This window comes from Mixophyes fleayi, chromosome 9 (genome assembly GCF_038048845.1).
Source record: "Mixophyes fleayi isolate aMixFle1 chromosome 9, aMixFle1.hap1, whole genome shotgun sequence".
Classification (NCBI taxonomy): domain Eukaryota; kingdom Metazoa; phylum Chordata; class Amphibia; order Anura; family Limnodynastidae; genus Mixophyes; species Mixophyes fleayi.
Window position 1 is genome coordinate 40,669,277 of NC_134410.1, and position 12,568 is coordinate 40,681,844.

A 12,568-nucleotide genomic window follows, 5' to 3' on the forward strand; every position below is an offset into this window, starting at 1 on the left:
TCTTATATACAATAAACAATTTGCTATGGTCAGTGTACCAAATTCTCAGGTATAATGAAGAGGCAAGCAAATAAAAACAATTTATAATCATTGCAACTAAATGAAAGGACACTACTGATTTTGAATCGCTTTTCATTAATGATTGATGTTCTCACATAATAGTCAGTCGCCCTCTTTAAATTACTTCTTAGCAATATACTAAAAGTGCACAAAACAGAACTTGTCAAATAAAGGAGTTTATTCAAATGCCAACATTTTATTGTGGAGGAGTTAGGCTACAACCAATGCTACAAATATAGCCTCTCAAAATCAATATAAGGGGAACCATTTCACCTGAGCAAACACTTATTCTTAAACTTCAGTTTCGCTTCTCTTTATCCCATGCAATCCTGTATCAAAATCAATGCAGTGATCACTTCCGATTCGTTTGGTTTAGACACGCCATTTCCGTTTGAACTTATCGGAATTGTCTATAAAATATCTATATGGGCTCATTTACATCCCATTTTTATATGGTAGAGTTTTATTTGAGTTGTGACTAATCTCCGATGCTGTAATCTGTTTTTTGAAACATATGTTAGAGTTTTTTACATGATTGGTACGGATTATTTACATCCGGTATAAATAGCTGGGGATTCTAAACCAGTCTTATCTCCTTGACAAAGGCCTTTTTGGTCGAAACGCGTTGGCGGGATAAGACTGGCATTCAGGGGAGTGGAGAGCGGGATACCTGTTATTGATCTAAAGGCATATGTACTGAAAGATTTGCCCGGGTATTTAACATCTGATTTCTGCACATACCGCTTTAAAGATTGGATTTCCGGTATGAGCATTCACACTCTATTTCTATTATGTAAAACTACTTTTTAATAAAATAAAATTTAGAAGCTTTTAAAACGATATCACGCCATAGTCTGTCTTCCCTTTGTATTAATATCGCTGGACGTGAGTATTATTGCCTAAGGAGAAAACATCAAGGGGATAACAACATGGAGAGCCTTTATATCAAGAGGATTCCGTTTGACATCTGATGTGCCTATATTAATAGGATTTCTGGTAGGAATCCATCTTTTTACACTATTTGCCACAGAAGGTGACGGGAAGGTGTTTACCATTTGGAAAGCTGATACTCATGTCATGTGAAACAGTTAATCTGTATTTGATAAGAATGAGACTTGGACTGTGAATTGCACACATATTTTTTATCTGTTTGTCTCCTATGGGATCCTGTATGCGCTGAATGTCCTATGTTTTGTATTCTTAACATTAATCAATTGAGAGGCATCAAGGTTTCAGACGAAACAGCCCAGCAAAGGAGGCAGCATAAAAACAAATAAAGGACAGCAACCAACCTGAGCGACCTGGGCAGAGCAGCAGTATTTAGCATAGAGCAGCAAAGGACACAGACCCAGAAACAAACACTGCAAGAAATAGTCGGAAGAAGGGAAAACAGGAGGAGAAAGTATCCAGAGACATACAACAGGATACAAGTGATGTTAAACCATAAAACAATAATAACTGGGCAAACCTAGCAAATCATCCTGGGGGACAATATAACTCACTGTCCCCAGCCCTGTTAATCACTCTTGGACTTCTCAGATCCCAGAGGAAGCAGCAATAATAACATGGTTGGCTAACATGCTAACAGAGAAGAGGCTATTAATTCACTCAGCCGGAAGGCAGAAAAAAATAAAAATAACAAACACTGTGCCAAACAGCAAACATTCAAAGTGTCATGCGCAACCCCTTCAACATCCCCCAATATGTCCCTCGTGGCTTTGCTTATGAACAAACTCGCAGACACACCCACTTGTCTGAGGAGTCCAAGTAATGGGAGATATCAGAATGACCCAACCATGCTCATACATGCTAATGCAGGAGGGAACTGAATCAATGGAAAAACAAGCAAGAAATTCCACCTCCCATGGGGAGGCGCCTACGTACTTAGAAAAACTCTGCCAACTTACTTAAAACCCATGAATGGGAACGACTCAGGGTGTAGTAGATGGAGAAAAAAAGGCATTCAATACATGCCTTCTCCAGCAAAGTCCTCCTACCAAAATTCTTTAAAATCTCTAAGGCAAACTTGGATTATTGGTGGAAATTACATGTGCTGGATCATCCAGAACCTCCCCACCATTTGCTTATGAAACTCTCCTATGGGTAAAATGATAAAAACCTGAATAGGCAGATGCAAGAATGTCACAATGAGACCTACTGGCTAACCAGCTCTGCCAGCACCTCGGGAAACATAAATGGCGGTTTAAAATTTATAATCATCGAGGTCAAAATGGACACCGCAGTCAACAAGTGAAAACCAGAGAGACAACCAGAACACAAAAATTCAGCATCCACATAGTTCAGGTAGCGGTCAAGCCAATTACCAGGGCTGGACAATTGAAACAAGGAATCCGATTTATTGAGCTACATTCATAGAAGAGCTCTGGACGCAAACATCTCTTAATCACAGGACATGGCGGCATGACCTTCGCCACATTGCAGACATGTGTGAAAGAATTTGCATGCCATCCATCTTAATCAGCAGGCATCATTGTAATCACAGCTTTTACCGCTTTGAGAAATTGCCGTATCAGGCCACACTCGCATAGCTAATAGCTAATCTGTCCAGTTTCAAACAGGCTCTAAAAACCCACCTCTTTCTCAAAGCCTTCCAGTCTCCCACTTAACTTCCTACCTTTTTCTGTCTCTTCCCCCTCCCCTGACTCTGCCCCCGTTCCCCCTTCTCTCCCTCTCATCCCTGTGTCTCTCTGTCTGTCTACCCCTCCCCTTAGATTGTACGCTCCCTTGAGCAGGGCCATCTCTCCTCCTGTTTCCTTCACTTCTAACTCTGCTCTCCAGCTACCTTTCCCCCCACCCCTCTGGGGGTCTCCCCGTCATCCGTGCCCTTCCTATTGGGCTCCAGCGCTTGCTGGTCTTCCCTCCCCCTCTCTCTAGCTGTGCTTTGAGCTTACTGAGTTACTGTGCTTATTGTTTACTGTACCGTGCTGTCCCACCTTGTATTGTACTTGTTTGTCCCTGTACGGCGCTACGGACACTTTGTGGCGCCCTATAAATAAAAATTAATAATAATAATAATAATAGCTAGCTGACGAGCAGGTGTACCCGAGGCCACGCCCTTGCCTCCAAGAAACCATCAAGTAGACCTCAACATCTTTGAAAGCGAGAAGAAGACTCGGTCACCCATCATTTTGGGGCCGGAATTCTCCATCATAAACCATCCACATCCCAGGCTTGGATGTCATGGACATGACCTGGAATCATAGGGATAATTTTAAAGACATCCATGTACTCCTGAGTCATGGTCTCCAAATAGTAGGCCAAAAATATGTTCGCCTCACTCAACCAGGTATGATAGGTCTTCTAACCAACTTCCTCTGCAGCACCTCAAGCATGTGACACGAACACAATTTACTTAGCCATTTCCGTAATGGCGAACATTTCTTTGTAACTATCCTTGAAAATCTCATAATGCACTGACAGACGCATCCCACTAAAAAAGGCACCAATTCACGACCAGTAAACCCGTGGCTCCCACCAAGCCCTGATGCTGTGTCCCTGGGCCATGTTCCACAACAAAATGTTTGCACAAACTCTTAACTAGCTTATTGGGGTATGTGCCGGACCCCTGACAAATTCTTGCTAGTGCAAAGAGTTAGAAGCATTAGCCTTGGTATTACTGCTGCAACCATGTGTAGGATAACTTCTGCAGTTAAATGATTCAACTGGTTCCTATGTTTATAGCAACCAGCATTGCTTCTTCTTTCTAAAAGCTTCAGCTGTACAAATGCTGCTGCAACCATGCAGTTAATCATCCAGAAAACTTCTGATTGGCATTGCTTGCTTTATAAAACTCTTCCTATTACCATCCCAATTCTGGTGATAGTTCCTGCTTGACCTAGTGTGCCTGACATGTTCTGCTATATGTACCTGACCTGGATTGTTTAAAGGAACTGTTTTCTTTTCCTGCATTCTGACCTTGTTAAACAGATCTGCTCTTATATCTCTGCTTGCCCTGACCTCTGTCTGTTACTCTGCTTTGGCCCTTGCTTGTCTGGACCTGAGTTCAGCTCTTTATATTTTTGATGCTCACTACCTGCTACCATGTACTGTTACAGGGCAGGTACCAGATCATTTCCTGTCTGGCTCTGAGTTTTGTCAGTAACATCTTGGTTGCAAACTTCCCTCTATTAAGTTCTGTCCACTCCACCTTGAAGTGCTAAATCAACAACTGCTACTACTCAAGCATAAGTCCTGGAGGCAACTTAGTACTGTGGAACATAATATGTTCCTCAGAAAGGGGGCTGCGCAAGGTGGATATCTCGTGAAGTTGAGGATTTCACGCTACACTGCCCTTAACAACTAGAACTACGACAATCTGAGAAGTCAGGGACCACAGCATCAACAGAAATCAAATCATCCTCACCCATCCAGATGGAGTTAGCTTCAGAGCGAGAAGCAGTCACCAAACCCTGGTCACCAGGCAACGGACAAGCCCTGTCCCATCGGCCAATGGAAACTTCAGCACCCTGATCAGGCACCGTGGGGACAGCTGCTGGGAAAGCATTATCACAAACATCAGAGCACACTAGAGCATCATTCACCAATAGGGAAGGTGATAGAGCTGGAGACAGAAGTGGGACGTTCAAATGAGAATGGCCATGGGGACATACAGACTGTAATTGAGAAAAGCAGGTCCTGATATGTCGAGTGCAGAGAGGGGCAGGGGCCAACAGGAGGAGGGGGATTATAAACAAACAAGAAGCAACAGAGGGGAAAAAAGGAAAGAGGCTAGAAATATAAGGATCACACAGAAGGAAAAAAAGGCATTGGAGAAAAGAGGAGAGACAAGGAAAATGGAAAAACAGGTAGATTAAATTAGAGAGGCACCACATTTATCCTCACAACTTTTCTTGCAGATTAGAGTCAGAACACCAGCAGCCAGGGAAATTTATAATGTGGCATTAATGACCTCTCACATTGAAAAAACAATTGGTGTAACCCCATAGAGAAGGACAAATAAAGTTTTAAACACATACCTCAGCTTTTAATTTCCCTCGGGCTTAAGTCATCCCTCATTTATAAAACTATTTGAATGCATTGATGTGATATGCATTACAGGATATTGCGTTAATTATATTTTATATCTTCTTAGCTAATTTCAAATAAAGGTTTAGCAGCAAATAATATTTCAAACAAGGTATATCTTAAACAGTGTATTCCAATTCTGTTGTAGTTGTCAAATATGTCTTGCTGTAATACTGGAAAAGATGAATACTTCAATATTCAGTAACAACTTTTATTGGTTCAAGATATCTAGAGCACAGTAGGTTAAGCATTACTGAATCTTAAAGGTTTCTGGAAATAATCCAAATGTGAAAACTAGAAAAATAGTTACAGAAGTAACATAGGAGAATGAATATAGGAAATGTAAATGAATATGGAGTATAGAGAGGAAGTGTGTAAAATGTAACATGCAAGACAATGTAAACTAGTTTTATTTTTTTCAGTTTTACTGTGCATGTCAAATCACATGTGGAAACAAATAACACAATAATCTTTATCTGTCCAAGGAGACAAAAAATGGATTCAAACTATTTGAGCAAATCTCAGTTTCATTTGAGTACATTTAATGTACAATCCTACAATCTACTATATCTCACATTCAAACATACTGTAATATCTTTAAATTATAAAACTTACTACTTTTTATGGGTGATCTTGACATTTTTAGTGTCCAATAATGTTCTATAAAATGAAATATATATTTGTGTCAGTCTAAGAACATATTATGTGTGTCATCCATTCCAATGCTCATTTTGAACCAACTTCTGTGAGTTCCTGCAAAGACTAGTCTTTTATTAAAGACAGCACCCATCAATACAGGTTTAATTGGGTCATATTTTGCTGATACTGTGTCTCCTCACTTTTAGCGGCTATGGCTTCACAAGTTATTTGTCCAGCATGATCACGAATCGTGTTGGTTCAGTTTAAGTGACCTTGGATAACATGGCCACACTATGGTCACTATCGTGTGCCCATTCTGTCTGTGTTTGCCCTGTTGGCAAATTCACACTGAGAAGTCGGACTGGTAACAGTAGGAGCAAGATTTTCAGATTGGATGATGTTTATCGAAAATACATTTTTATTAGTGACCAATGACTTCAGCATATGTTCTATATTTGTGCATGTTTTACTATAACAAAAAGGGTCAGTGACTAAGGACAAAGTTGTGTGGTACATTGAAACTGTGGGACAAAAACATTGGCTGAAAGTTCAGGTATTACAATCATTTTTAACAGTCTCACCCAAGCAGTAAGTTAGTCCTAAAGCCAAATTAATTGTTACAAGTACAAATAATTACATTTCTAGCAATAGATACTAAAGCAGGATATTTTCATGTCAATTACATGTTAACAAAGGCCCTTTTGATCTTGCTGGAATTAGATTTTCCAGGTATTAAGATATTCTGCAAAGTAATTTATAATGATAAATGCATCATATTCAACAAAGAGATGATAATTTTGACCTAGACACTAACAGGCCCCATTCTGATTTAAATAACATAAAAACTTCATAAATGGAAGTAGATGAATGATAAGAATGGAATGTCTTAGGTAGTAGTGGTAGTAGTGGTAGAAATTAATGTTTTAAGTATATAATATTTTTAAAATTTCCCAATCCCACATACACTATTTTTAACAAGCAGCATGTTTTTGTACCTCTTTAACCTGAAACAGAAACTCATTTTTCCAGGAAATCCTCCTGTAACACAGTGTTCCCATTGCAAATCAATCTCTGTGGGCATGTGTAATGGCTATCACTGCAAAGACACTGGGCCTGGTTTATGTTCATATGTATGTCCATTTACATAGCCTATATTGTGTAAAGTAGCTCTGCACATTCTCTACAAATGAACACTGAACGCAATTGCATGTCTGTACAAGAATGACACTTACGACTGCCTATGACGAAATAGAAGAGGGGAGAGGTAGGCTTACTTAGCCCATGTACATTAAGGGCTTTCTGACACATGTGGCAGATTCAAGTCCTATGTTTCTCATAATTATGCTTGGATTCAACCGAATCATATGCACCCACAACAGGTCAGGTGTACATGCTGACTGATAGTGACATCACTGACATGAATTAAAAAGTATACGTATGCATGTCAGTTGCTAGCACAGAACACCTGTACAATTATGGCCAAAAGTTTTGAGAATGACACAAATATTATTTTTCACAAATTCTGCTGCCTCAGTTTTTATGGCAATTTGCATGTACTCAAGAATGTCATGAAGAGTGATCCGATGAATTGCAATTAATTTCAAGGTCCCTCTTTGCCATGATGTGGGGAAATTAGTTATTAATATCACCTCAACCTGTCAGCACTTCGTTTCTCATTAACTGCGGACTATAAAAACGTATAATTTTGCTAGCCCTCTGGTTCCCCATATTTGTCAGTCATATTTAAGCTTGTATATATGCTATTTTGAAAGTAGTAAAAATGTCTGCCGGCATGGTTTGTTATCTTGCAGACTAGTCCATTGTGTCAGCCTAAGGATTATTGTCCACCAGTCTTGTATGAATGTACATCACATCAGGGGGTCTCTTGTTTTTGTTTAGCTGTGGGTCTGTGTGTGCTAGTATAGGGAAAAGGCCCACAGACAGAGCTCTATGTTTAATTACAGAGGACTGCATTGTGTATTTAAATGTAAATGTGTCTGGATTGTGATCTCTCCTGTTTAAACAAACTCTGCTATACCTTTGTCTGTATGTTTAACCGTGAAAAGGTAAACACAGAAAAGGACCAATCAGGCAGGTCCTGAAATTGCCGATGAGGTCATTTTTAGGCTTAAAAGAGAGCTATAGAGGACAGCAAATTGGCACTCACTACCAAGTGATAGCTGAAGTCAGGCTGGCATTGAGGTATAGAACTCTGCCACTGACAGGAAAAGGACAATTGGTCCCTGGAGTCCTGCCGTTGCCCTAATCTTCCTCTCCAAGTCTTGGGGAGCTGTGTGTCCGCCTAAAGTGGAGTGACAGTGACTCAAGGCCGCTACCTTTGCTGGTAGCCTTAATCCAGAGACGGGGATAAGCTTGGATGTATAGACAGCAGTCCCTGAAAGTGACAAGGATACTGGTGAGGTGTTTTCATTATACCAAGTATGTTGTCTGCGCCAGATTTGTAGTATTGTTTGTTGCAAGTTATTATTTAAATATGTTTATTGCTGTTTTGTGCTACCATTTTGTTAAATACAATTATTTGTATTATTTTGGATATTTGTCTGGGTGATTTTGAACCTTGGGTAGGTACTTAGTAGACCAGCTGTGCGGCGCAGAAGGTTACCTTAAACCCAGTATCCTCACACATGACAATGAACTTGATCCCAAAAACAAAATTTTTACTGCATTTCAACCCTGCCACAAAAGAACCAGATGACATCAGGTCAGTGATTCTCTCGTTAACAAAAACAAAACTGGAGATGCTAATCGAGTTAGAATAACAGACTGGTAACTTTAAAAGAGGTTGGAGTTTCAAATCTTTGTTCTTCCTCTGTTACTCATGGTTAACTGCAAGGAAACACATGCAATCATCACTGCATTGCACAAAAAGGGCTTCACAGGAAAGGATATTGCTGCTAGTAAGATTGCACCTAACTCAACCATTTATCGGATCAAGAACTTCAAGGACAGAGGTTCAATAGTTGCAAAGAAGGCTTCAGGGCAGTCAAGAATGTCCACCAAGCGCCAAGACCGTCTCCTATAGTTGATTCAGATGCGGGATTGGGGCACCACCAGTACAGAGCTTGCTCAAGAATGGCAGCAGGCAGGTGTGACTGCATCTGCACACACAGTGAAGCAAAGACTTTTGGAATATGGCATGGTGTCAAGAAGGCCACCAAAGAAGCCACTTTTCTCCAGGAAAAACATCAGGTACAGACTGATATTCTGCAAAAGGTACAGGGATTGTATTGCTGGGGACTGGGGTAAAGTCGTTTTCTCTGATGAATCCCCTTTCAGATCTGAAAAAATGCTTGTCCGGAGAAGGAAAGGTTAGCGCTACCATCAGTCCTGTGTCATGCCAACAGTAAAGCATGCTCAGCCCTTCATGTGTGGCTTCTCAGCCAAGGAAGTAGGCTCACTCACAATTTTGCCTAAGAACACAGCCATGAATAAAAAATGTTTCCAAAATATCCTTCCAGAACAACTTCTCCTAACCATCCAAAAACAGTTTGGTGATGAGCAATGACTTTTCCAGCATGAAGGAGCACCCTGCCATAAGGCAAAAGTGATATCTAAGTGACTTGGGGAACAAAACATCAAAATTTTGGGTCCATGGAGAGGAAACTCCCCAGACCTTAATCCCATAGAGAACATGTGGTCAATCCTCTGAATGGACAAACAAAAACCCAGAAATTCTGACAAGCTCCAAGCATTTATTAGGCAAGAATGGGTGGCCATCAATCAGTATGTGGCCCAGAAGTTGATTGACAGCATGCCAAGGCGAATTGCAGAGGTCTTCAAAAAGAAGGCTCAACACTGCAAATATTGACTCTTTGCATAAACTTAATGTAATTGTCAATAAAAGCTTTTGACACTTTATTTCTATATTTCATGTAAAAAGAAAAAATATTTATATAAATTTATTATACTGTTAAGAGTTGTTCTTAAATTTATATTTTATTTTACACGTATTTTTAATGTATTTTTGTAAGGATACCAGGTTGTTATAACTGAAGTTCAAAAGGTTACCCGCCACTCTTAGGTTCAGGAATCACACAGGGAAGGAAGAGAATGAGAGATGCAAAAATACCCTTCACAATTTACACAGTAATACAACAGAATATATAACTATACACTTTAAAAAAACAGGTCAGTGGATCACTAGCATCAATTTGAGTCCCAGCAAGGTTTCACACCGACCTTAGCCACTCAAAAGTTCCACAGCCAAAATAGTCTGGTAGCAGTGGGGGATCCAGTAAGTCTTGATATCTTGATGTTCCCGGCTGCTTGGCCAACTCCCCACCAGCATGGTTGGGGCTCTGAGTATCAGTTTCTTCAATCTGGTGGGTGCACTAATTTACCCAGAACCTGATGAGTATCTCCAAATTGAGTGAGGTGATGACAAGTCCCAAGGTGTAGCAGCAGCCTGCTTTTCAGGATACAGGGCAGCTATGGTCACTGTATCTGCTGGTAGAGAACAGAAACTCAACACCAGTCAGCCTTGCACCTTCCAGGAAAGAATCCACAGCACAAATACTTTTCTACTTTTCTCCCTGAAGTGGACCTTTATATCCAGGGTCAGATTTCCACTGTGTTTTTCTCTCCTCAGGCAATCCCTTCGGTTTCTCCTTCTGGAACATTGGTGGGTGCTGGACCAGGGGGTTAGAGTGGGAGTGGAGATGAGCTGTCTTTCCACAGTGGCTCCCCTGCTGTGTCCCTGCCAAAATGTTTGGGCTAGTCCTGTGAAAGACTATGGATGCTAATTGGCCTTTCCCACCTCCAGATCTAGGATAGCACTCAGTTCCTCCTGGAATTAACCCCTTCCACACATTGTGATGTGTCATTGCTTCCAGCTATCTTGTTCTGTTTGTTGCCTCTTCATTAGTTACCCATGTGTCTGCAAAAGTCATTCTGCGGGCATCCAGGTGAAATTTAAGAATTGAGCAAAAGAAAACACTTCCTGGTGGTTAACAGGCTATGGTTAAAAATATCACCAGTTGCAAGGGGTCTGCACTCCCCTAAAAAAACAAGTATCAATGTAAAAACTAAAGTGCAACAGTGATTTAAGGACTATCAAACAGAAAAGTGAACTGCGGATAAAATAAGCTGTTTATTAGCTCAAGTAGATATAAAACATCACATTTATATCTAATAAAAACAGATTCTGTTCTACATAAAATATATAAGCATGGATGCTTTGTTTTTTTTATTGAATTTCAATGACATCTGTTAAAAGTTATATTTTATTTGTGTTTGTTTTTATGCTCACAATCCTTAGGGTAATATAAAGTTTATAGTGAGGCTCTCCTTAGATTATTTTGGACTTACCGAGAATATCAATATATCTATGTAAAATATCTATACCCTGATTAATAGGAGTGCCTCTCATGTGTATTAATCCTTTCTCTTTAAGTTATTCAAGGTCTGCATTTGATCGCAATAGTGTCAACACACCCTTACTGTACATTGGAAAATGTCGAAACAACCATTATGCCCTTTTCAGCCCATTAAGTTGTAGAGGTCGATACTTCTGAAACTCCTACAGTGTGTGTTACAGTCCGTTATGGTCTGTAGTCAACAGTATTGTTTATACAGTATAATAAGTCCAAATTGATTATTTGTCAGTATTAAAGATGAGTGTTCGGATTTGGAGAATTTGCAGCAAAACATCATTTCCAAAGCAAAATGTCTTGAGAAATTTGGATCGATATCATATATATATATGTATATATATATATCTATCAACCTCCCCCTTCTTCTCATCTGCCATTTTATAATAGACAATGTGTAGGGAGGATGGTGGCTTGCACGCTGTGCTCCTTAAATAGCATGTAGAGAGTGACTAGAGCATTAGGCAGGATGAAATAGGGAACTTTACATGGAAAACGTGTGTGTGTGTTAGGGAATTTAGACTGTAAGCTGCATTGGGGCAGGGACTGATGTGAATGGCAAATATTATCTGTACAGCACTGCTGAATAAATGGCGCTATATAATTAAAGGGTGACAATATTATATAGACATCATTCTGAACTAGTATTTCTATTTAGTGGGACTTCATTTTGAACTAGTATTTCTTTCTAATTATATTTAGAAATACAGGGTGCTGTTGCTGTATGACTCTGAGCAGCACACCTCAAAAACAATTAAATTTATTTAATTTCAAATCCAGAGTATTTTTAGTGAAAGAAACAACCTTGTGAGGATCAGTTTTTGCGACATCTTTATGAAGCAGACAAAAAACAGTCAAAGTAATTTTAATTTGGTGAAGGGCAGTCTCAGTGAACTCTTTTAAGCATGCAAAAAATTGTGTGTTGTGTTTGAGTATGAGCAGCAGTGTAGCCGGATTTCCCCCCAAAAAATATATTTCTTTCTTCTAAAATATAAAGTTTTTTCTCTTTTGTCAGAGGCAGAGAGTGAATACTTTATTAAGCGGGCAAAAAACAGGGCATTGTGCTTGAGTGAGAGCAGCATGGTGTTATTTTCTATGACTTTAAACAGTACAACCCCCCAAAAAGTACTTATTTGTTAAGAAAATAATAAATAATTATTAAACTGCAATGCATTTTTGCCACTACTCTGGCACTAATTTTAGCCAGGCAGAACAGACCTTTTTACAATTCTGCAAAGTACTGGCGATATAATATTTGAGTTCCACATTATTTGCTATTTCTCAGAATTGCCATTTTGCATGGTATATGTACATTTTCAGAATTAATAGTCCAAAAATAGAGCTGGAACAACACATGTTTAATTCATTCTGCTCTGTTATGTTATTGGAGAATTAGTAGGGTTAGGACTAGCACATTAATTAATTGCAAGAGA